Raw genomic sequence first — 25,731 nt, 5'->3', positions numbered from 1 at the left:
TTAAGGAAATCGAATTAAGAGCTTGGAGTATTTTTGACTGATAAATTCACTGGGAGTTTATTAGCTATTCGGGTGTTTTCATCACTTAGTCACTGCTGCATATGTTTCAATTGGAGGGCACGATTATTTCGTCTTCCATAGATTTAAATTACTTAAAATTTTCTTGCGGTGTATGTTTACCTATTGATATCGACGTTCCTTTGCAATGGTGTGCTCTGTTGTTTCTATGGTTACTGTTTAATGTCGATCAGAGGGTATGATAACAACAATGCTGTGTCATCTAAACCGAGGATCGTTGCCTAGCAATTACTTCCGTATTCCCTCGAGTACTAGAGGTGTCTATACGAATTATTTGTGTGAGTTATAGCGTAAAAAAGGCTTCAACTTTGATTCAAGTGTTGTAGCGTTGAATTGTTTGGTTCAACCACAATTAGCGAAACATTTTCACGTTCTTGGATAGCTTTAGAAGCTTCGAGCGAAGCCAACGACCACCTTCAGAAGCAAGGTGCATTGTGCCCGCAAGAGGTATGAGGCATTGACTTACGTGTCACTTATTAATTTACCATGCAGAATGATCTGCAGATATGGTTCAAACATTTAAATGACTACGAGTTTAGTGGGGAAGTACTGGCAAGTTGAACTTTTAGGAGGGACCGTGTTGTGACTTCGTAACGTGTAACTAGTACAGTGCAACATGTGAAAATTGCTTTGTCTTAATTTTTCGTACAGATTCAAAGATCGATTGCCTGACTTTTAGACACAAACCACTTTACTGAGTTTTTGACGTAGTTCACGTCACACACCTTCACGTCACCTTCACAAATTTATTACTTAGTTTCACAATGATAAATGTGTTACCAATCAGTTGTACGTACATCCTACCTGCGATCATTGCACAGTTGTGGTGATGGAACTTACTTTCCTCTGTGAAGAAGAAGACACTCTGGAAACGGGTGACAACTGCATAGAGTAACGATGAGTAGAGCTGGCTCTGTAACAAAAGAGTCTTCTTCTCCTGTTGCTTAAAGAAATTGAATTAATACCTTTGAATGTCGTTAGCTGTTAAATCCATTGGAAGTTGATTGTATCGGCAAGAGGTATGAGCCACTCCTGTCTCCTGTTTATTTACCATAAAGAAAATGGCTCTGAGCCCTATGGGACTCAACTGCTGAGGTCATTAGTCCCCTAGAACTTAGAACTAGTTAAACCTAACCAACCTAAGGACATCACAAACATCCATGCCCGAGGCAGGATTCGAACCTGCGACCGTAGCAGTCTTGCGGTTCCAGACTGCAGCGCCTTTAACCGCACGGCCACTTCGGCCGGCTACCATAAAGAATCAGGTGCAGTTTTCATATATCTTTGCTGAGGTTTTGGCAATGTTCAATTGCTGGAATCGTCTATTCTCAAATTTATTATTGAGTTTCACAACAGAACGGCGTCACCTACCTCTCAGTGTGACAAAATCTGTTATATCCAACCGTGTGTGAAGAAGAATACAAGACGTAAACAAGTTCCAGCTGCGTAAGGTCATAATGAATTGACATGTATCTTCTCTATCTGTTAGTCAAGGAAATTAAATTAATATCGTGGAGCATCTTTAAATGTTAATTCCTTTGGGAGTTTATAAGCTGTACTTGTGTTTTCTTCATTCAGATATCGCTGAGTAATTTTCAATCGCAAATATGGCTGTTACCTCGTGCGTGTTGTTGTTTAGTTCATATGACGCTGAAGAGTGCTTCTAGGTTTAGTGTTGAACCTAGGTTGTTGTTGACTCTGCCACAAAGGAGGAAAGGTGCAGCCCGGTGAGAATACACTGACTCAGACAGCGGGTAGCTGTAAAAATCGTAATCTCGTCAGACACTGCGGAGAGATTTGGGAATTAAACCAACACACTGTTGCATAGAAAAACCAGTAACTTCATATCACCAACAAGGCGTTCCCTTACGTGTAGACAAATTACCGATCCTGTATCACGGTACCATATTGAAGGTCCATAGGGTAGTAACCAAACTGCGGCGTAGTGTCTGGCCAAATACGAAGTTTAAATAACTGAACTTGGTGTATCTCTGAAACTAGTGTAGCGTTGTACTGTCTTACTAATAGTACTGTCTGTCTGTCTAATAATGATAGCTTTAAATAACTGCCATTAAAACAGAATTATTCATTGCAGAATAAATGTACCACGTAATGAACACACCTTTGGCTGTCATCGAAGAACTAGTGTTATTTTAATTCATCTATTAGGTATTAGTAAGAAGGAATTAAAATAATGAATTCCTGACCATCCGTAAATGGATAAACTTCAAGTAAATCATTGATATTTAATCGATCTGGATATTATAGATCGTTTGTAACACTGACAGTTCTTATTATTACAATAATTACATTTAAAGACATGACATCACCTCCCAAGTTTTTCCATGCGATATGCAGTTGTGAGACATCGCAATAAGATCTACTCGTGAAGACGGTCTGGCGATATCTAACGTGCTGCCCGTTATAGTTGCAGCAATGTTCCAACGCATCAAGACGTTTCGCTAATGACCGTAGCAGTTTTGCGCCCTAAAACCATAACACGAAAAATCAAGACTTTTTCTCCCGGTGTGTGGGAGGGGAGAAAGAGGAAGGTCTGCGATTGGACAAGAACTTGGTCGCTGATCGATTTACTTTTGAGCTGAGCCCAGTCATGTTGCATTACTGATATAGTACTCAAAGCAGTGAAGTTTTAGAGCTACTACATTGCACATAGGATGGTCAACACGTATTATAGACTCTCACGATTTACTGTAAATGAATCTGCGTTTCACTATAAACATCCCATGTGACAAGTCATTAAAAATAACAAATCTTAGACAGGAATCTCTACTATAGTATTGACTAAGACGATTGTGTGTTAGTTTCCGTGTAAGAAAGCAGTACGTTTATGAGAAAAGTGAGGTTCATTGTGCTAAAACAGTAAAAATTCAATAAAAAATCAAAATGGAAACAATCTCTAAAAACCTTACTGCACACACACCCGCGCACAGACACACAGACACATAATTACTAAAATTATATTTAAAAACTTTCGATACCTGGTGATATGACTGCGTTTCACTAGTTTAGTAGAATGATCTAAAATACCAACCAACTTATTACGTGAGAACAAGCCTCGGAAGGCCCAACGGTACCGACCGACCGACGCTTCATACTCAACAGATAGGCCTCATTGGGGAGGGATCGTTTCAGTTTTCGTGACTGGATCTAAAATACCGCCACAGATGAATGTCACTGGCGAATGGATGGATTTGTTCATCACTGGAGCGAAGTGGCATTTGCTGGTCAATCAACGACACACTAAAGCCTTCAACCTAGTCTCCAGAGACACACAAAATTTACTTCAAGTAAAATAAATGGCTGGTCTCCACTTAAATTCACTTCTGCATTCTCATGAAAAGATAACGTGCACAGAAAATATGGCGTATAAGAATATTTACGCCACAGCCATTACAGATTTAGTTGTCTTCTCGCCAGATTATGAAGACATCCGAAGTGTATCCTATTCGGATAGGAGTCAGGGTAATTTCAGTGTGAGAAAGTGATTGATATGTATGAGGTCGGACTTGGTCCGATGATTGGCCAGTCACACCTTTTCCGACAGTCGCATGTCTTTCTCACCTGCAGGATAATGGTACGTTGTGTCCCTTGGCTGCATGATACGCTTGCTCTTTTCCCCAGATCCCACAGGCCCCAGCTTCTCCCCCTCCATGTTATTAGCACATTATATCCACACTTCTGGCATTAGATAAGATAAAATTGATAGTCTAGCCGAAAGCTGATTAAATGGTTGCAGCAACTCTATTGAGGGCCATTAAATTTAGCACTTACCTAAAACATAGTGTGTTTATAGTACCAAGATAATTAATATACCAAGAAGTTGTGTACGGCATTAGTTAAAGAGTGCCTGGACTACGATGCTGATGAGGCTTGACGATGGAAAAGACCCTGTCAAGCTGTAGAGAATTATGCTGAATTGTCTTGTAAGAGCGGAGCCTCACTTAATAAACGTCCAAAACAAGTGACTGGTTGAAGACGACATTGTAAACCATATGGCTGCTCTACGAGTTCCCTGTTAATCGGGGTTAATATCTAATGACCAAAGGAATTGTATTCTTGAACTTCAGACTTCCAAGCCTAATGTTGTGTTCGGAGGACTCAGAGCATAGAGAAACTGGAACTGTTAGTAATAATTGTCACAGTCTCACATTCCTTTCCAGAGAAAGAACCCGCTGGAACACAGAATACAAAGATCATGGCGACGCTGTACCTCGAGTAGTTCCTCTGTAGCCCTCTGTCGTTCCAGCTTAACACTTCGTTCGTAGAATAGTGGTAGGGAACGTGAGAAGAACAGAGGTGTAACTTGGCTATTACAGGCAATCAATATATACTTTCTATCGCTATCTACAGGCCCACAAATTCTTAACAAATGTAACACTTCGTAAGACCTGTAGATATTAACAACTAGTTCTATCTTCGATTTATAAACATGCTCTATATCATAAAACTAATAATTTCTTTTCCAACAGGAGCGTCAATTTACACTTGACGCTTTTTTTGTGGAGCTGCTGCAGAAGCGGGTGCACGAAGAAGAAGAAATCCGTGCTGCTCCGGTGAGTGTAAATTAGATCTGTATACGGCATTGTAATAGCATTTAGTTTCAACGTGAATTTTTTGTTTCATGTTCACATGATCACTCACTCACGAACGCGATAGAAGATAATGCTTTAGTTCCAGGTATTTTGCCGAGTTGTTGTTTGCATTTTGTGCACAATTCTTTGATGATCGTCCCAGCCGCCTTCCTCGGGTGCAGAGAGTTTTGCTGTTACGTGTACTCACTGCCTGCACACCAAACAGTCGGGAAACGTCACACGACGTGAAGAAGATGGCATGGTCAGTCGTTGAGATATTGTGCATACAACATAAACGACAATTCGGCATAATTCCCAGAGGAAGTTCAATAACCAGTCGCGCAGAGGAGAACTTGGAGATGAAGAGATATTAGTACTTTGTTAGTATTACTAGTTGGTCAGACATGGACAGAGTAGTGATGTTACTTGAATATTAATATCAGTCACTGCATATATAATGTCAATAAATGTAGCTCGCAAAAGTCGTGATAAATGTAACACTTCGTAACAGTCTGACATTTTAGGAACTAGCACATTTCATATATTACTCCACATGTTGGACATCAGAAAACTAGTAAGCTCTTTTCCAACAGGTGCGTCAGTTTACGCTTGACGCGTTTTTTTGAGGAGCTACTGCAGAGACGACTGCAGTGAGAAGAAGAAAGCCACACTGCTACGGTGAGTGAAACTCCGATCTTTATAGAGAACAGTATATTTTGGTTGCTAAGTGTATTTCTCGTTTCATGGCCACATCGTTAACTCCCTTCAAAACGATAACCTGCGTTTGCGTTATTTTTCCGACTCTACAATTGTACGTTTTCAGTGTCACTGAAATGCTGTCAGCTTAGGTAAATCGACAAGCCCACAAAACACAAAGTTCTATAGTTGATTGTAAATTTTGTTACATTGAACTGTGGGTGATTATCACGATGCTTACAATATTGTTCTTCAATAACAGTTTTGAACTGTGAGCAGCTACCTAGTCCTTTTGCGACAGTATATTTTTTCGCTCCTTCCTTAAGTTCTACTTAAACTCAAGAATCAACGGTACAGTACGGTTGCCTACCCTTTCACAGCAAGGAGAGCTTTTCAGAAAACATGCTCCTGTGTCTCCTCCCGCATATGAAACAGTTATCAAGTTCTCAGTGCACCTTCACCTTGAGCATCCCACGCTGCCTTTACTTGGTCTTTGGTTCCGTTATTTTATACTACATCAACGTTTATTTTTCTGTCATACACTTATCCATGACACCCTCTGAAATTCAATTCAACATTTGCAGAACTTCTTGTAAGAAGCCCTACGATTCTGGCATAATTGCATATACCAATAGTCAGTTCTTTCGGTTGCTTTATGCGTAGAACTTAACATAACGGTCAGTATAATAGACAGTACAATGGCAGAAATATCCTGATACTTATAACTACTACTTCCATCATGATATAAAGATTTCGTAGTCCATTTCATCAGAAGGAATTATACTCAGGGAGGAGGATAGGGGCAATTAGACGTTGCTAGTGGTTTTCAGATTCAAATTTATATTACCGATACTTTGTATCCTAGGGTTGATGAGTAGGGGCGACAGGAACATCCTTCACTGAACCTGCATCTAAGGTGCAGAATAATTTATAAAAATACTGTCATTGCACTATTTTATTGGCCCTTACCTACGAAGCGCGTTACACTTGTCCCAATAGCTATAAACTAGTAACTGTGCTTCGTGTCTATTTTGCAGTCTGAACAATATAGATTCAGAAATCGACGGTATGTATATGCTTCGGTCCTACGATAATTTAGCAGTTTTCTTTACATATTAAGTCGTATCAACCCACCATAATGTGATCACGTTTTTAATTATGAAATTTAAATTTGTCGGCAGGTCACTGCAGCGGCCTCTCCGCCAACCATGAGGCTCCATACTCCACACCATGCAGCTCTTCTTAGTCACCAAATCCTACGCTGCATGTTGCGGGCGTCGCCATCAACTCGGCGTCTGCAGAAGGCCGTCTGGCTGCTAAACTGTTCGACGGGGACACCGCGACTACTAACACCTCAAACCACAGCTGCCGATTCAATAAAGCTTCGGCTTAATGGGATAACATGGTCTCGTTATTTATTTTAGTTCTACTGAGGTGGCATTGCGGTAACACACGGACCTCGCATTTAGTCTGACAGTGGTAGAAGTCCCTATTCGTCCTGTAATTTTTCCTCCTATCTACCTAATTCTGTAGCTCTCAATTCGTTGGAGCAATCAATCATTCATGATAGGAAACACAGTCATAGCTCAGTCACTCAAAATGATTCTGAAATTTTACTTGTTAGAATGAAATCAGGCGATGGTTCTTCTTCTCTGCAGGCTCGTGCTTTGCGGCAGTCTGCTAATCTGTACAAATAAAATGCCTCGTAATTTTGGGAGCGTTGTATAATCAGTCGGGAAACCTCATATCAAGCGGATATTTGGCTTTGATGAAGTTTAACCTTCCGAAGAAGTAATGGAGCTCTTGGATTATTAAATGCAGGTTCGTATCCAGTCTTTCGGAAGTTCCCTTCTGATTAACAACTACGCAGTATATCGATAAATATCATTAATTCTCAAATTTCAAATACACACGTTTTATTTGAAGGAGCAATCTATATTTCCTTTTAATCGTACAGTTCGTATCAGTTATCTTCTGTGATAAATCTCAATAATCGGATTACAGTTCTTCCAAACCAAGCTCAGGCTAATCGGCAGGAAGACAATCTCGGAAGCTCCCTCTCTTTTTTTTTTTTTTTTTTTTCTAACAATCACCAGAGAGAGTACTACAAAGATTACTTATGCGCTCATGGCATAGCTATTGTATGAACTACTTTTCGCATGGATTCTGCGAGTATGAAGATAGAAAATTAGTAAACGTCATTCAAGGCTAGAATTGTATCTGAATAATTCATCGAATATAAAGAGATATTACAGTTCATAAACATCTAGGGTTTCGGTGGTCTCTCTAAATAGATTAAGGTAACAGCAAGTAGGGTTCCTTCGTAATAAGACTCGTACTGTTTTCTCCCCAATGTCAGCTCCGTCGGTCACTACCTCTCCTTCGATGGACGTTATGCCCGAATAATTCTTACATCTTTTTTATTTGAGTAAGAAATTCATTTGAGCTATGGCTCTGAGCACTATGGGACTTAACATCTGTGGTCATCAGTCCCCTAGAACTTAGAACTACTTAAACCTAACTAACCTAAGGACATCACACACATCCATGCCCGAGGCAGGATTCGAACCTGCGACCGTAGCAGCCGCGCGGTTCCGGACTGCGCGCCTAGAACCGCTAGACCACCGCGGCCGGCATTTGAGCTATATTTAAAAAACTATTGTGCTATTGGTACACCAATGCAAGCATTTAGAGCCCATAGAACTAGCCTTTCAAAATTTACTAAGTAAGTTCAACCGCAAAATCATTGACACTAATGATAATACTTAAACGAGTAGCGTGGCTAAAAGATCTCTGCATCAACTAAATGGTAATGAACATCTGACTCGTCAGTATACAGTATTTATGGCACTCGGTTAGTTTTTATTCATTAATGACTACCTTTACTCGTACCTGCAAAACTATATTGGTGCGAAATACAAGGTGCGTTGACACACTTAGCAACTGGTCATAACAGAAGCATGACGAGTGTCTTTGATAGTAGGAAACATAAGCTACAGCACTTTTAGTGTAATTAAACTGTTGCTACACTTCATTGTACTCCGTTGTGAGAATAATAATTGGTTAGCATATCGATGCAACCATAAGTAAACAAAGCAAATCATGCTACGAGCCGGCCGATGTGACCGAGCGGTTCTAGGCGCTTCAGTCCGGAACCGCGCTGCTGCTTGGGTTGCAGGTTCGAATCCTGCCTCGGACATGGCTGTGTGTGACTTCCTTGGGTTAGTTAAGTTTAAGTAGTTCTGAGTCTAGGGGACTGATGACCTCAGATGTTTCAAGTCCGATAGTGCTTGGAGCCATTTGAACCATTTGATGCTACGAATGTAAGCTCAGCTGTAAGATCTATGCACAACTCACAGAGCATGCGTGACCATTACTGCTTACATTGCGGACGTCGCTTCTTATAACGTACAGTTTCTCCTATGATTTTTAATATTTTAACTTTGACTTTGAGCTCTGCAGTAATGGCAGTGAGGAAAATTCTGTAGCAGGAGAGTAATTTTTACTTCTTTCTTTATTTCCTCAAAAGTAATGAGTCTTTTGGAAGGTTTATGGGGAATATCATATATTTATCTAACACAACACTCTCTTTCAAGGAAAAGTTTCTGTTTCCTTTACAACAAATTGCTTATTTAGACGTCTTGCTCTCGAGTGTCAGTCTTTCGAATGTAGCGAACTGATCTTTGCCACCATAATTTAACAGCAGGATTTAAATTTGTGGCAAAAACTGTGAGCTGCTTGCCCCTTACGGCACCACAGCATATCGCTCCAACATTTCAACCGTTAAATTTACCTCAATTGTCAGATAATTGGCCACTCGCGACATAACAGTGCATTACATCTTTACTAAACTGATTTGTAGTTGTTAATGGCTGTAAAGTAATCTGGACAAAGCCCTCGAGCTGACAGGGATATCGCTGTGAGAGTCCCTAGTGGCTCGTGAATTACTGTGATAAGCGAGAGCCCTCTATACCACCGACCTACTTTGATTAATGACGTTATCAGAAGCCCCAAAAAGCAACACAAATTTTGTTTACAAATCTTGATCAGGACGTCGTAAATACCAGTCCCTATGCGCCAACGTTTAAAAATAAGTTACAGAATCGAACAAATTTCGACTGATATATATTGAACCTGAAGGGGTAACCGAGGCAAATTAGAGTTTTTGGGCGCAGACAAATTGAATTATCAAATAAAAACTACAAAATCACGAAAATAGTAAATAATATAAATCAAAACACCCAGAAGAACACGATGCGATGGCTGGCGTCAAAGATGTAAAAATAAAAGCATCTAATTAGCGCGATGCATCTGGTATCAAAAACATCGGCTGTATTCTAGATCAGGGACAGCGACAGCCACGGTGCTGCTTATCTGCTGCTCATACGTCGGCAAAACGTCAGTTTCGCGTAGCCCGTGGGATGATTCTTCAACGTAATGAATGAGAGGCGAGAACTGAGGCAACATATTTCTAGCATCATAACTTGAACCATTGGGTTGTTTACTGTTTTGTTGGTGTACTAATGTGTTTCGAGAGAAATATTTTGTGATATCGCAGCAAGTGATATAAAGTCGACTCATGTAAGTGATTTAGTTCTGCACGGCGACGCCGTCCGTTGGTTCATGTCTCATGAATTAATTGCAGATACATGAAGGGTATCAAATGTGGTGGTGAAATGAATATACAGTCGATCTGCGCAAACTCAGTGAGTACGTGAATCAATGTTTTTTCACAATGGAGTCACATGTTCGCTATATTAACATTAATCCATCTACCTTCTCCCATAATTTAATTAAAAAACATTGAACCACTTACTCAATGTGGTCACGCAGATCGAATGCGTACCAATACGAAGCATAGAAATATTTCTTTGCTATTGCTTATATATCACGGATTGTGAAATAGCTACGACTCAAACGGGGAGAAAATAAATCTATCATCCCATTTTACGGCAATGTTTCATCCCTTTCCGAATGTATTACTTCGAAACAGGTCGTCTGCCTGATGCTCTCTCACTCAGCTGACATCTTTTACTCCCAAAGTACATCAGGGCAAGAGCTCACAACATTCCTGCTCTAAACACGTAAGTACGCCACTGGCCCTATTCTAGACTTTTCCTTAACTGAAAAATGAGTCACCAATACAAACAGCAAAAGGCAATACTGATACGGAAAGACAAAAAGAATACCAAGACTTACGGGCAAAAGTCGCGGCAGTTACCGGAACGCAGTAACAAGAACAACATCTCGGATTAGCACACGGTCCGATTCCACACGTCTACATCGACCTATGACGTTATATTTGGAATATAAAGCATATTTTACTCCATTCATTAAGGCAACCAGAGTTTTAATAACAGGCTGCTAGCACGCTTGAAGATGACGACCACAATGTAACATATTACGGCGTCGAACAAACATAAGAAACACGTGAAATGTTTAAGTCACTTAATGAAATGAAACTAATGGGACGACCACGGGAATTAGGGAGTTGTGGGCAAAGACAAACTAAAAATACTACAATAAGAGTAACATCATTCCAAGACCATCATATAATCGAAATAATCCAGAATAAATTCAACCAAAAAGTGCAAGAAACACACTATTGAAATCGAATATTTTACTAGAGCTATACATCTCAAACGAAGATAGCGATACCACTCCCCCACCCTGCCAAAAGAAAGCAGCAATGATCAGTATTGGAAATTTCACCTGACATTTGTAGCTGAAACGGAGACAGAGATAGTAGACAACTCCCCCCCGCCCCCTTTTCCCAGAAAAATAATAAGGACTAGATCTATATAGTTCGAACGAAGACATCAATTCCATATACCCTCCTCCAGGCAAATAAAACTATCCAAACGCAAAACTGAGAACCTCATTTCAAAGAAATTTTCCTACTGTAAACAAACTACAATTCCACACTGAATAAAAAGGATCATAAAAACGTTCTTATCAACCATAGTCAACTTCAAATTAATCAAAGTTGGCCCCACACAAACCTTACTGGGAACAACAAAATATTAAAAAACAACTCCAAGGCAAAACGGATACAAACAAATGACAAACGCACAACATTCAATCTAAAAACCAAACTATAAACAAAAAGTAACAGTTCAAAAAGAAAAACAATTAGGTAACTAATAATTACTAAAGACTCGATCTCATTCAGCTGCACCTTAACTACAAACCAAATCACAAACCCAAACGTCCACCATAAATACTATGTCACAACATGTCTCCTACAATAACAAACCATTTCGAATACGCTGCGTCTTTACGACGTCACATTTGAAAAAAAAAAAAAAAAATCTGTAAGAGCAAAGACTATAAATATCATCAGTTTTGCTCGTAACAATTTGAACTGTGCTCTTAGGTTCGAACCTAACCTCACGCTCGACAAACGTGCCACGTTCGAAAAACATCCAAATATTTGTGAGAAGTACGATTATCAATATAATCACAAATCATTTCTCTCGCAACAATTTAAGCTGTGCTCTTGCGTTCCTGTCTAATCTTACCCACCGGAAATCGTGCAACATACGGAAAGAAACAGCCATATATTTGAGTATTAGCGCATGGTCTGATTCGGCACATCAACTTTGCCCCATGACATAAACTTTAGAATAAACATCACAGATAGTTTACACCAGCCACTAAGGACAGGCCGCTAACATCCTTCGCACCGTAAACTGAAAACGCCACCCAAAACGTCACTGGTCAAAACAATTGGCAAAACGCAGGCAATTTCCATGAATGATTGCCTATCGAAGTTGGAGCGCTCCAAACGATCCATATCGAAGTTGCGATAGTAAATCGATTATGGAGGTCTCGTGGCGCGCGTTATGATAAATTACTTGTGATCGTCATATGTATCAGTTTTGCGTTGTTTATTCAGTTTCAGTAAATTACGTTCCGGCCATAATTGTTTGTGACGTTTTCCCTTCATAGCGAGTGTAATGAGTGGTGCTTCTCAAGTTTCGTCTGAGGGTTGCCTCACATGGAGAACTCTCATCCCATGCATAAGCAGTGTAGAGAAATGTTTGACTGTTTCCCGGAAATATGGACTTCTGCCCGGCGAAGACACGAGAGACTGTATTGACTGTGGTGCTGCCAAGTCTGTGAAACTGTGTAAGAGGAGTGCGGACACAGAGATTCCATTGCAGTTTCATTGCGGGCTTTGTGGAAAGCGAACCAGCATCAGGAAAAATACGTGATTCGAGTCCTCTAAATTATCGATTGAGACGAGCATAATTCTTGTGTCGTGCTGGATTCGTGATTACACTCTGCAAGCCACAGCATCAGAAACTGGGCTATCAGCGAATACCGTCTGTGTTTACTTCGGATTTGCCGAGAAGTGTGCTACGTCATAGTAACAGACGACACTGTGCCAATTGGTGGACCGTATAAAATAGTGGAGGTAGACGAGTCTCACATTGCTAGGCGAAAGAATCAGAGAGTGCGGCCGACTAAAGCTGAAGTAGATCATATTTGGGTTTTTGGTGGCATAGAAAGGGAGTCACGCAAGTGTTTCGTTGTCAGGGTATTGTCGCGAGACAAGGTGACTCTAGTGGGTCTTATAAAGCATTTCATACTGCCAGGAACAAAAGTCATCACCGACGGGTTTCAGTCATACCAGAGTCTCAAAGCTGAAGGGTTCGAGCACGAATTTGTGTACCACTCTGTCGAGTTTGTCTCTTCAGATGACGCCAGTGTCCATACTCAGAACATAGAACGCCTGTGGAAGTCTGTCAAGTCAACCATAAAAAGAGAAGGCCGCCCAGGACAGAGGGACGAACTCTATTTATTCCAGTAGCTATACTTTCACAACTTGCGTCTCCAGGGGAAAGTCGACGCATGCGACACTCTTCCGATATTCCTACGCGATATTGGCAAAAAAGGACTTGTCCCTGCAACTTATACATCGAGGGGACTCTCACAAGACGATAACACCGACGGCGACTAAGGTAAGTCGTCTCCTTTCAATTTACCAGTGCTTCTCTAACGCTTTTCTTTTGTCGTTCCCTAGTGACATCTTCAAACATACTCGTAACGCGCGCAACTTCGATATGTATCATTTGGAGTGCTCCAACGTCGATAGTTAACCATTCTTGGAAATTACCAAACGCAGTATTGGAAACATGTCTTCAGCAATACAGCGCAACTTAAAACAGCAAAATCACTTAGAGGGGTATTGGTATGCAGTAATCTGGACCTGGTAATGCTGAATTGCTTTATTCTATCGCTCTTTACAGTGTTATCGTCTGCCCAACTCATATAAGTCTGGTACACGCCTGCAGATCACTTTCAATTATTAATATAACATTTTTTACATTTACGGCATTTCTTAATCGTATAAGTATCATCTTTTCTTATTTCAATGACATTACTATTAACGTTCACTAAATAAATAAATAAATATGTCGATAGGAAGATGCATTTGCAAGTAATTCCACATACACATTACCTGTAACCGCTGTTTTGTCTAGTTACTATGACAACCAAAGATAATGTTTAAGCACTGGCCGAGTAGGAATGTAAGCACAGTCAAGCGTCAAGTAATTCCAAGTATACATAAGCTGTAATCACTGTTTACTCTCGTTACTAAGTCAACCAAACATAATGTTTAAGCTCTGGTTGATTAGGAGTGTAAGCAAAGTCAAGCGTAAGTTCATTAGTTTCTGTTAGCTAAACTTGTGGATTCAATAAAATGCCTACACTTTCAGAATCTGAAACCCTCTCTATAAACCCAATACAAACCCCACGGCATAAGCTGACACTACTAGCGCCTCTAACCTAAATAAGCCATCAGCCCGCACACGTATTTCATCCGCCACACCACGACGTAACAGTTTAAACCTGAAAGGCGATTCGAAGTCTCATGTTGAGCCAATTACTATGCTGTAGTATTGCTTACATCCTGCCTGTTCTGAGCCAATACGTTTTACTGGTAAAGCTAACGCTAAAATTCTATAGCCCCCGTACCGTAATGAGTTTGACAAATGCCGCGCACCGACAGAAGGTTGTTTCCTGAAACGAACTCTATTCTTTGCAGTTCATGAATTTTTCCTTTCAGCCTGCTGCAGATAGATATATCCATGCTTCTGATTGAAGAATACGGGAGGCTTCTGATGAAAACGATCTGTCCCCCCGAAATTCGTAGGGCAAGCCGTGCAATTTTGCCATTCCCATACTTGCCGCCTCCGTCAACATGTTGCCAAAAGGCTCTATACGAATAATTTTGTTTCTGTATTCACCATACAACGCTTGACTCCGAAATGTGGCTTTTGTCCAACATGCTGCTGTTTCTCCAACCATTTCTGGTTTTACCAACTTATTAACAAGTAAAGAATCCGAGAAGAAGAAACCAAAGTTAACTTTGTAGTCTAACATAAATGCTATTGGACCAATTCGTACTATCGAGCAGAGCCATGAGAACTTACATATAGGAGCCATGGGATATCTTTACTGACACTTCTAGAACAGAAATCACACACAGCAACACCTTCAGGAGACGAGTAAAGTACAGACAATAACAGCAGCTTGTCGCAGGTGGCTGGAGCAACTAAAGGTACTAATCGACTGAAAAAGGGGAGGTTAATTCGTTTTCAAGATAACAGACGTAACTGACGATATTTCGTTGCAGAATTGTGGAGCATGTTTTATGATAGCGCATTACGGCGGTCATGGAGATCAGGAACTTCTTCTATAGAAATCAATACGAATTCCGCGAACAGAGATGTAGCGACATTCATCTAGCTACGATTGTCCGTGAAATCCAGAGCGCTTTGACTTCGTTACAGTCCAGCACCGTAATTTAGTGAAGAAAACAGAACTTGGTGGATAACGGACCAGATGGCTGGCTTCAGTACATTATAGCAAACAGGGCTCAAAACGTATGTCTTGAGGTCCAAGGGAGCTCTGCAGGGCCGTTACTGTTTACAATATACTGGGTGTAACGGGTACAAATTCAGGTGTTCTGAACGGCATTACATCAGTATATACGTTATTTAAAGACTAACAACTATAGTTTGCAGTATGAAAAGCCAAGATCACTTGATGTGAAATAGTTTATTTCATGACCAGTTTCGACGATAACTAGCTGTTAACCTGAGATTTTCAGATCTCCCAGAAATATACAGGGTGTCCAGAAAAGGACTCCCTGATTTCAAAATTAAATATCTCGAAAACAATGATCGATAGAGGAATGCAGTAAACGGTATGTTTATTGTGAAAGCTGTAAGAAGTTTATACAGGAGTTTGAAATAATAGTTACAAAAGTGTGTCAGCACTGCCAACAGAGACGTCTAATAGGGTAGCGAGGTGTTTGATTGCGGTCTGTCAATCTCCTCGAATGAGTGTCCGCAAGTTCCAACATTGCAAGAGTCACAGTTGTTTCCAACTGGCCAGCATATGGTATTTTGGGGACAGATTTTCCCGACCTTGTTGCGGTGGTGACAACCGACTCGCTCAATGACTCACCACGCTTTTGTTCAGTGCCAGGTCTCCATACACATTCTCTATGCGCCTATGAGTGTCTGCAGTGCCCTGGTATTCCACCTAAAGAAATCCACTAACAGTTCTCTGCTTGAAATGCACTTCCATTACAGCCGCTATTTTGAAGGCTACGCATATCTCCGGCACCTTTGGGACCTTCGTGAAACTTTAGGGGCTGGTGTGGTAATATTTCACAATGTTCCACAACAAATTCCGCAAATTTTCGCCGGCCGGCGTGGCCGAGCGGTTCTAGGCGCTTCAGTCTGGAACCGCGCGACCGCTACGGTCGCAGGTTCGAATCCTGCCTCGGGCATGGATGTGTGTGATGTCCTTAAGTTAGTTCGGTTTAAGTAGTTCTAGGGGACTGATGACCTCAGATGTTGAGTCCCATAGTGCTCAGAGCCATTTGAGCCATTTTGAGCCGAAAATTTTCAAGAGAAATTGGCCGAGAAAAAAAGTGTTGCATTACTTATTCAACGCCCCTCGTAGCTATTACAAGTCGTATGCTTTTAGGCTGGTTGGTACCTCCAAATATACACGGAATGAGCAAACCATTAATGCTTATTTCCTCCTGGGCAGCAGGTCAGCACACAAGCATGGACACAAAATGGGGCTGTCTATGCGACAGGTGTAGCCTATTTAGTGGTGCAGTTACGACCACGCAGAAAACACCAGGTTGTAAAGTTTGTTAGATGTTTGTGGAAAGATTGTGTGACGCAGAGATAAAACAACTGACACACTGATTTGTGTTCATATTAAGGTATCACAGAGAAAAATATCTGCACTTATTCCCATTACACCCTTTGTATAAATGGTGCAGTCGATAACGACGAATACTCCAAGAGGCCGTTTGCAGACGACGCTAGTTGTCAATGGGAAGGCTGCCACACCGGTAAACTGTATCAAAATGCAGGAAGACCTGTAAAGGATTGAAGATTGGTGTAATTGACCCTGATCTCATACAAGTATAACGCATAATTCCAGATATCCATTACTTTTCTGTTATACCTGGATACAATAAGAACAGGAAAATACCCGAGAATAGCCAGCAGATGACAGGCTAAGATTTACAGGACCAACCTGAAGAGAATTTTAACTCATCCACGAAACAAGCCACTTCGTCAGATAACAATACAAATGGGCTGCAAGCCTCGTTAATATTTTACATCTTTATTCTTCTTGTATACGTATATGGAACCCTCTGCTGTTACATGTCTCCGAATTGTAGCATTGTACATGGCGGTGTGTAACGGGACTACGTTGGTGGATGAGGAACAGCCTGCTATAGTCTAATTTCGAATTCGAAGAGTTTGTCTGAACATGATCAACCTCTCTTTCAGCATGATAATGCCCTACCACACATAAGCACGGTGACTTCTGCAACAATTTGACACTCTGGGTTCCCTGTCATCAGTCATCTTCCATGCTGTCCCCACTTGGCCCATCCCATTTTTATCTCTTTCCTAAACTTAAAGTAAACCCTCAATAACTTCACTTTGATAATGTTGAAGCGGTGTAAGCAGAGGTGATGTGACTCGATCAACAAAGCGAAAAATTCTACAGTGACGGTATGAACAAACTGGTCTCTCATTGAGAGAAATGTGTTCCTCACCAGGGTGACTATGTTGAGAAGTAAATGTATAGACTTGAAAAATAAAAATATGAAATGTTAATAACGTTTGTTTTATTTATAAAGCTTTAGGAGTTTTCACATAAAAAATCTAGAGGCACCGCTTTTCAGCACACTCTCATACAAATGAGAAATGTCTGTTATTACGAGGGCCGTTCACAAAGTAACCTCCGGTTGATTTAAAAAAATACACCAAGTTAAATAAAAATATTTTAATATATACATCTTACAACTACATCTTTGCACTATTTTTCTACATAGTCTCCATAGCGATTGAGGCACTTATCGTATCTCTTCACAAGCTTTGAAATTCCTTCTGCATAAAAATCACCCGCTTGTGCCTGCAGCCAGCCTGTGACCGCATCTTTGAGCTCTTCGTCGTCATCAAACCGCTGTGACCTGAGCCATTTCTTCAAATGCATGAAGAGGTGATAATCACTTGGCGCCAGGTCTGGGCTGTAAGGTGGATGGTTGATAACGTCCCACTTGAAGGACTCAAGAAGGACCGTTGTTCTGCGAGCAGAGTGAGGACGGGCGTTATCGTGCAAAAAAACAATACCGGAAGTCAGCATACCACGGCGTTTGTTCTGTGTAGCCAGTCGTAACTTTTTTATTGTTTCACAGTACACGTCTTGATTAATGGTCGTACCACGTTCCATGAATTCAACCAACAACACCCCTTTGGCATCCCAAAACACCGTTGCCATCAGTTTTCTGGCAGAAAAATCTTGCGAGGCTTTTCTTGGTTTGGTAGGCGAATTTGAATGTGCCCACATCTTTGATTGTTCTTTTGTCTCAGGGTTCACGTACTTAATCCAGGTTTCGTCACCGGTCACGATTCTGTTTAACAATGGTTCTCCTTCGTCCTCATAACGTGACAGAAAGTCTAATGCAGAGGCCATTCTTTGAGTTTTGTGGTGGTCGGTAAGAATTTTGGGCACCCATCGTGCACAGAACTTACGGTAACCCAATCTTGCTGTCACTATCTCGTACAAGAGAGTCTTAGAAATCTGTGGAAAACCAGTAGACAACTCCGACATTGAGAAACGTCGATTTTCACGAACTTTTGCATCAACTGTCTGAACGAGTTCGTCAGTCACCAATGATGGTCTACCACTCCTCTCTTCATCATGAACGTTTTCTCGTCCACTTTTAAATAAACGTACCCATTCACGGACAACTCCTTCACTCATAACTCTTGGTCCGTACACGGCACAAAGCTCACGATGAATAGCTGCTGCAGAATATCCTTTGGCTGTAAAAAACCTTATGACAGCACGCACTTCACATTTGGCGGGGTTTTCTATTGCAGCACACATTTCAAACTGCCACAAAAACCAAACTAGCGCAGGTACGACGTTCACTCGACCACGGCTTGATGCCGACTGACCTGTTGAGTGCGTGAACGCACAGATGGCGTCGCTACTCCCCCCACAACCCGCACTGTGACCAATCGGAGGTTACTTTCTGAACCGCCCTCGTACTTTTACCTTAGTTTAATCTTCCAATAAATTTTATCCAATCTCACAATAGTTCATTACAAAGCTACTGAGCGTCGTACACCGCTGATAACAGGGCGTAGGCAAATAACCAGTAATTAACGACAGCAGTCGAGAATGGCACCCTGCTCTTTGCATTGCCAGTGAGAGACAAGAGTGAAGACAGAAAATTAAAACGTCATACATCGAGGCAAATAAATGATAAACGAAATAATGAGTGTTATGTTATAATAGCGTCTATTAGCTTGTTGCTTCAAGGATCAATAACTTCATAGAGATGTGTTTTTATGTGAACAGTAGTTTCCTCATACAAAGTAATTTAGTTTAGCTACCGATTTTTTTTCTTCGCATGCTTCTGCAAGGAATTGAACTGTACCTGTGAATTTACTGTGTAGAGTGGTGGTTAGCAAATTACTCTAAGCTTTTGTTTTAGCGTAAATCTTGGTGCATATCCTTGTGTAAGTCTACTTCGTACTGTAATTATCCCGCCGCCAGAAGATCCACGTCACACCACCAAGTTTAAATCTCGTGCTGGTACGCAGCATACAGTTTAGATCAGTGCGTTCTAGTTTGCATACTTAAATCGTGCGGTAGCTTTTGAGTAATCAGAGTTTCTAGCAACGAGTAACTGTAGATACATTCACTTCAGCAGAGAAATTTAATTCTGATTAAGAGCATGCCGTGTCAGAGTACAAGGAGAAATCTGCAGAGCAGTTTTTAGTGTTTCTTTATCCTCCTCGTTATATTTTGAGTATATTCCAAAGTCAGAGCCGCCATTTGAGATCTTATGTCTATTTTTCATCCACTAGGGACTATGCTGTCTGCGGGTCGTGGTCTTGCGGTAGCGTTCTCCCGGGTTCGAATCCCGGCGGGGTCAGGGATTTTCTCTGCCTCGAGATGACTGGATGTTGTGTGTCTTTCATCATCATTTCATCCTCATTCACTCGCAAGTCGCCGTAGTGGCGTTAAAGAACTTGTGGAGCGGCGGCCGAACCGCCCCGCGAGGGGTCTCCCGGCCACCAATGCCAAACGCTCATTATTCATTAGAGACTATGCTCCTTGTAAACGGACACAATCAGAATTGGTTGCTCTACGTAAACAGCAGGAAGCTGCGCTGGCTACCGTAAACATGCGTCTAGCTAACGCCCAAAGTTGCGGCGACATCGAGGCGCTGGTGACCCGGGAGTCGCTGCATCTTCTGATACGCGACATCAAATGGGTCAGTTCTCATTCGCGAGTGGCTGGCAGACAATGGTGGGTTCGGGAAAGACGGAGAAAGTCGCGCGGCTTGCTCCCTAAGTCTTAGCAACAGGTACAAGGTGCTACCCAGTTTCGATGGTAAATCTGAACCAACATGGGATACTTCTCCTATTCGGCCCAGTCCAGAGAAGTGCTGAAAGTGGGTATGCTTGTCATTGGGAACTTCAATGTTATACGGGTGGTGGCGTCCCTCAAGGAAACAGCAGGCAAGGCGGAAAGAATGCCAGTGTGCACGCGGTGCCGTTGCCGGCGGTTTCGTCCGTGATGTGGAGGAGGCCCTGCCGGCAACTATCGAGTTCACTGGGTGCAACCGACTGCATATAGTGGCACACGTCGGCACGAATGACGCCTGATGCTTGGATTCTGAGGAAATACTCGACTCCTTTCGGTGGATGGCTGATTTTGGTGAAAGTAATTAGCATCGCACACAGGGTGCAGGCTAGGCTGTCTATCTAAGCTGTCTGTTGTTGCGGTCCTCTGGTTTGGAGCAGATTGGAAGGTCTAAACGAGAGGCTCAGACGACTCTGCTACGGTATCGGATGCTAATTTCTAGACCTTCTCTGTCGGGTGCAGAATTTTAAGGTACCCCTTAATAGGTCAGGCGCCGGCCTCTGTGGCCGAGCGGTTCTAGGCGCTTCAGCCCGGTACCACGCTGCTGCTACGGTCGCAGATTCGAATCCTGCCTCGGGCATGGATGTGTGTGATGTCCTTAGGTTAGGTAAGTTTAAATAGTTCTAAGTCTAGGGGACTGATGACCTCAGATGTTAAGTCCCATAGTGCTTAGAGCCATTTGAACCATTTGAATAGGTCGGGCGTGCACGAAACGCAGGAAGTGGCTACTAGGGCAGCGGAGTACGTGTGGCGTACACATGTGGTTTTCTTTTAGCTTAAAGGAAACCTCCCCCGGGATCAAAGACGATTTACCCGATAAATTAGCCACAACGTCCTCACAGAATGTTCGCCGTCGCAGTCAGAAATATAAAAGGTTAATATGATTTTAGTAAGCTGCAAGAGCAACCAAGAAAAGGATCCAGAATTAGGCTATAACACATAGATAGTATTAGGAGCAGAAAGTTAGTTGAAACCGGACGTTAATGACAATGAAGTCTTAAGAACAGATTGGAATATTTATCGTAAAGATAGGGTAGTCGCCAATGGTAGCGGCGAGTTTATTGCAGTAAAGAATTTGATACAATCTAGCGAGGTCATCACGGATTCCGATTGTGAATTAATCTGGGTGATGTTAAGTATCAAAGCTCGGTCAAAAATGGTAACCGAATGCTTTTATAGACCTCCTGGGTCGGGAGCTCTAGTAATAGGACTCTTCAGACAGAACTTGCAGAATATCGTTAGTAAGTTTCCTGATCATGACATTGTAATACGGGGTGATTTCAGATTGCCAGGTACAGGTTGGGAGTGTAATGCTTTCAAAACAGGAATGCGCTTGACGTTGGTCTGGATGTTTTGCCCGAAAATTACTTTGAGCAGGTATTTAGAGAACCAACTCATTAGCGTAATGTCTTAGACCTTGTGGCAACAAAAGGTCCTGAACTTATCGAATCAGTTAACGTAGAGAAAGGTATCAGTGATCATAAGGCTGTGATAGCATATATGACAACGAGTCTTACAAAGAATGTTAAGAAAGGTAGAAAAATATTTTTGCCTAGCAGATTGACAGGATGCAAATTTTCGAGTATCTGAGCATTCATCATCAAACATTCGGTGATGAGGACGAAGGTGTGGAGACCAAATGCAAAAAATTCAAAGGCATCGTGGAATACGCCCTAGACAATATGTTCCGAGTAAGGCCTTAAGGGATGGGAAAATCCACCGTGGGTTAACAGCAGTGTTAGAAAATTGCTACGTAAACAAAGAGAACTTCATCTCAGATTCAATAGAAGTAAAACGCTAGCTGACAAACAAAAGCTAGACGAAGCGAAAGCGAGGATAAGGAGACCAATGAGGGAAGCGTTCAATAACTTTGAAAGTAAAAACTTGTCAACCGATCTGAGTAAAAACCTTAAGACGTTTTCGTCGTATGAAGGATTAGTAAGTGGGTCAAAATCATCTGTTCATTCACTCAGTGGCAATATTGGCAGCGAAACGGAAGATAACGGAAAGAAAGCCGATATACTGCTTTCTGTCCTCCGAAATTGTTTCACCGCGGAAGATCGTAACACGGTCCCTCCTTTCAGTCGTCGTACGAACCTCGAAATGGCAGATACTGAGTGGAAATGGGAGATAATGAGATAACCGACCGTGGAATAGAAAATCATCTGGAATCGCTTAGTAGCGGAATGGCTTCGGGACCAGATGAGATATCTATAAGATCCTAGAAAGATTACGCGAAAGAACTTGCTCCCTGTCTAGCAATAATTTATCATAGATCGCTGGAGGAACGTAGAGTACATAGCGACTGAAAGAAAGCGCAAATCATTGGCGTTTTTAAGAAAGGCCTTAGGACAGATGCACGACATTATAGAACAATATCGTTGATGTATATATGTTGTACAGTTATGGAACATGTTTTACGCTCAAGAATTATGCCGTTTTAGGAGAATGAAAATCTCTTCTGTAAAAATCAATATGAATTCCGCAGAGATCCTGCGAAACAGCTCGCTTTGTTCCTCCATGAGATCCGTAGCACAGTAGACAACGGCGCTCAGGTTGAAGCTCTGTCCCTTGACTTCAGGAAGTCTCGCACTGCAGTTTAGTGAAAAAGTACGAGATTATCGAGTATCGGAGCAGATTTGCGACTGGATCCAGTACTTCCTTGCAGACGGAACAAAATCGACAGATGTAAAGGCAATTCCAGGAGTATCACAAGGAAGCGTGATGGACCTTTACTGTTTGCAATATACAGCATATAAATGAGCTAGTAGAAAGCGTCGGATGCTCTTTAAGGCTGTTCGCAGATGATGCGGTTGACTATAAAAAAGGAGCAACGCCAGTAGATAGTAACGGTGTGCAGGCTAACCTCCAGAGAACTGATGAATATTGCAGGCACTAGCAGTTGACCCTGAACGTCACTAAATGTAACATACTGCGCATACATAGAAAAAGTAATCCACTACTTTACAGCTACACTACTGATGACAAACCGTTGCAAACAGTATCTACGTAAAATATCTCGAAGCAACTACCCATTGTGACCTTAAGTGGAATGACCACATAAAACAAATAGTGGGAAAAGCAGAAGCCAGACTCAGATTCATAGGCAGAGTCTCAAGTTAATGTAACTGATCCTCGAAGGAAGTGGCTTATAAGGCACTTGTTCGACCGATTCTTGAGTACTGATCTATGTGGCACCCCTACCAGGTAGGACCGATAGAAGAAATAGAGAAGATCCAACGAAGAGTGGCTCGTTCCGTCGCGGGATCGTTTTTCCAACGAGAGAGCGTTACGGAGATGCTAAAGAAACTCCTTTGGCGGACGTTATAGGAGTGGTGTTGTGCATCCCGGAGAGATTTACTACTAAAATTTCGAGAGACCACTTCCCCCTACGTACGTCTCGAGTAGCGACCACAAGGAGAAAATTCGAGAAATTAGAGCCAATACAGAGGCTTACCGTCAATCATTATTCCCACGCGCTAATCGCTTGTGGGACAGCGTTGGAGAGTTCAGTTAGTGGTACAAAAAGTGTCCTCCGACACACAACATTAGGTGTTTTACTCAGTGCAAGTTTTGCAACTAAATGATCACTTATTCTAAAACAATATGAGTTTTACAGCAGCTGAAAGACTTCCGTCTGATCCGAAGCGTCATCTACACAGTATCATACTTGCATCATCGAACATTGTTTAAGTTGGGTGTGCAAGCATTTCTTTCCTTGGCTGTTCAGCGCAATTTGATAATAAAATTGTGTTTCACAGCAACGTCTATCCTCTTGTGGTAAATGTTAAGCAAAAATAACAACCGCGAAAGGAATAGCGGTGAGGTTCCAGTTACAGTATAATAAGCCCACACCATCTTATATCGGTGAATGAGGAGAACGGAAGTTGCAATATCCATAATATCAGTTCGAAATAAATGTACCATATTTCATTCGCAGATCATCCCAAGTACAATTCCTTCCATTTCTAACCTGAGTTGTCCCTGGTGCTTCAGGATGTGTGCTATCAACCAATCCTTTCTTTCAGTCAAGTTTGGACGAAACTTTCTCTTCTCTCCAGTTTGATTCCATATCTTTACATTAGTTACCCGATCTACGAATCTAATCTTGAGCAATCTTCAGCAGCATTAGATTTCAAACATGTATTAAATAAATATATTAATTTTTGAAGACATGTAAGTGCCTCCTTCCCCTTTAACAGGCTATCGCCAAGTGGACTATCAGTGCGTAATGACTTCTATCATGCCGATTTTGAATACAGACACACAGATCAAGGAGATAAAATAAGAAGAAGTTCACCGACAGGCTAACAATCTACGATAGTCATAAAAACCAATTATGTCGCTACGATCACTTACTGCCAAATCTGATTTATGCAGTGCAAATATATTTGAAATTAGCTTTTCCTATGATGTGTGACGTTTTAAACACGTATCACCCAACGTTTTTGCTTCAATAAAGTGTTTCACTGAGGTAACAGATAGTAGTTAATAGTGTATCCCCTTTGAAAGATTTGAATGAAGTACAGCTTAAAAAATCTGCCTCAGTATTTATCGCTGTATATTAGAAGTCCAAATTTGTTGCGTGTTACGAAGCAACACTATTAAAGCAATATACGTAGAGAAGATCAAAGAGGAGATTTTTATAACGAAGAAAATTTTACTTATCTTGCAGTTGGCGTCAGCGTCAGGAGGCGTCTTGAGTTGATAACCTTAATGAAAGTAAAAAAAAAAAGATTCTGGGTTTTGTTTCAAAGATTACTGCAACATTTTACAAATCCACGTTTTATTTACACTTCTTGCAATTCAGTAGACATTAAATCATAAACATTTTCACATCAGCTTAAATATAAACACACGTACACACACACACAAAACATTCCTACAAAACCATTACGCATAGTTGTTCATTGTTCTACGCGCTTCACAGCAAAAGTCTCGTGAAGTGAACTTCAGCACAGTCGAAATACTAGTGACTAAGTGCGTGTCTGTGGTGCCGATTACAATGTATATGTGACTTACATTATGTTCTAGAACCAGTCACAACATTCGACCAATCAAACTGGCTGTGGATAAACTTCCGCTTTTAATATTTAACACAAATCAAAATTAGCAAACTTTTTCACACATGAAAAAGCTTAAAAATATTATGGAAATAAAAGATATTTACGAAAGTGACAAAATTAATTTACGTTTTTTTTTTTTTTTTTAATATGGTCGTTATGGCACGTCATGAAGTCAATACAATATAGATTAGTAAATTATACAGCTGTAAGTGGCATCTCACACAAAACAAAAAAACAAAATTGAAAAAATGTATTTTATATTTTGTTGTGAAATTTATAGGAAGACATTTTTTGTAGCATAA

The sequence above is a fragment of the Schistocerca americana genome, chromosome 5 (genome assembly GCF_021461395.2).
Source record: "Schistocerca americana isolate TAMUIC-IGC-003095 chromosome 5, iqSchAmer2.1, whole genome shotgun sequence".
Lineage (NCBI taxonomy): Eukaryota > Metazoa > Arthropoda > Insecta > Orthoptera > Acrididae > Schistocerca > Schistocerca americana.
Note: the sequence above shows the minus strand (reverse complement) of the source record.